The sequence below is a fragment of the Penaeus vannamei genome, chromosome 32, assembly GCF_042767895.1.
Source record: "Penaeus vannamei isolate JL-2024 chromosome 32, ASM4276789v1, whole genome shotgun sequence".
NCBI lineage: Eukaryota > Metazoa > Arthropoda > Malacostraca > Decapoda > Penaeidae > Penaeus > Penaeus vannamei.
The window spans coordinates 26,983,890-26,986,389 of record NC_091580.1 but is presented as its reverse complement, the minus strand read 5'-3'; positions in this window follow the sequence as shown (position 1 = coordinate 26,986,389).

Below are 2,500 nucleotides of genomic sequence, written 5' to 3'. Positions count from 1 at the left end.
ATTATTATTATTATTATTATAATCATCATTATTAATATTACTATTATTATAATCATTATCATTATTATTATTATCATTATTATCATTATTATTATTATTATTTTGATATTATCATTATTATTAATACCATTGTTAGTGTTATTATCATTATTATCATCATTATTATCATTATTATTATCATTATTTCTATTATCATTATCATCATTTTTATTATTATTATCATTATCATTGTTGTTGCTATTATCATTATTTTTATTACAATCATTATTATCATTATCATCATCAGCGTTATTGTTACTATAATCATTACTATTATTATTATTATTATCATAGCTATTATCATTATTATTATCATTACAGTATTCATGAAAATTATAATCATTATTATCATTATTATCATTATTATTATTATTTTTATTATTATTATTATTATTATTATTATTATTATTACCATTATCATTATTATAATCATCATTATTATTATTGTCATAATTATTACTTTATTACTATTATTATTATTATTATCATTATTATTATTATTATTATTATTATCATTATCATTATCATCCTTATTATCATTATTACTATATTCATTATTTCTATTATGATTATCATTATTATCATTATTATTCTTAGTATTATCATTATTATTATAATGATAATGATAATAATAATAATTATTATTATTACAATTAATGCTAACATTACTATTATCATCATTATCATTATAATTATTGTTATTATCATTACAATTATTATCATTATCATTATCATTATTATTGTTATTATGATGATAACTATTATTATGATTATCATTATCACTATATTCATTATTATTATTATCATTATCATCATCATTATTATTGTTATAATCATTACTATTAGTGTTGTTATTATCATCATTATTATCATTATTATCATTATCATTATTGTTATTTTTTGGTTTTGTTTGAATTCTTCTCTGTGTTATTATTATTATCATTATCCCTTTCATACAATCATCATCATTATTATTATCATTATTATCATCATTATCATTATCATCATTATCCTTATCATTATCATTATTATCATATCATCATCATCATTATCATCATCATTATTCTTGTTATTATTATTGTTATCATCATTATCATTATTATTATTATTATCATTATTATTATTATTATTATTATCATCATCATCACTATTATTATTATTATCATTATTATTATTATTATTATTATTATCATTATTATTATTATTATTATTATTATTATCATTATTATTATTATTATTATTATCATTATTATTATCATTATTACTATCATTATCATTATCATCATTATTATCATTATCATTATTATTATTAGTAGTAGTAGTATCATTATTATTATCATTATCATCATTATCATCATAATCATCATTATTACTGTTATTATTATCATTATCATCATAATTGTTATTATTATCATTAGTAGTTGTAGAATTATCATTAATATTATTAGTATGATTATTGCTATCATTTTTTATTATTGGCATCATCTTAATTATCATCACTAGTGCCTTATCATTATCATTATTATTATAATTATTATTATTACTAGTACTATTTCTATTATCAGCATTATTAGTATTATCATCATTATTATTATTATCATTATCATCACCATTACCATAATCATTGTTCTCTTTATCATCATTATTATGATTATTATTATTATCATTGTCAGTATTATCATTAATATTATTGTTATTATTCCTGTTATCATTATTTTTACTATAATAACAATAAAGATAACGATAACGATATTATAAATGATAATAATTGCAATGATAATTATTATTATTATCATTATCATTATAATCACTATTATTCTATCATTATTATTATCATTACCATTATCTTTATCATCATTATTATCATTATGGATATTATTCCCATTTTATGATATTTGTAATTGCATTTATCTTCCTTATAATTATCATTTCCATTACCATTATCATTATTTTCATCTTTCATCAATACTGTTTTTTATCATTACAATCGTTATAAGAAAGAAACGATAATAACTCATCATTATCATCATTTCTTTATTCAAATCATTCCTTATAAAACAAAACAAGAACATGATAATAACACATTTATTCACTCCCTTATTTATTTATTTACTCCCTTATTATTTATCTATTTACTCCCTTATTATTTACTTATTCACTCCCTTATTTATCTATTTACTCCCTTATTATTTACTCCCTTATTATTTATCTATTTACTCCCTTATTATTTATATATTTACTCCCTTATTATCTATTTATTTACTCCCTTATTATTTATCTATTTACTCCCTTATTATTTATTTATTTACTTCCTTATTATTTATTTATTTACTCCCTTATTATTTATTTATTTACTCCCTTATTATTTATATATTTACTCCCTTATTATTTATTTATTTACTCCCTTATTATCTATTTATTTACTCCCTTATTATTCATATATTTACTCCCTTATTATTTA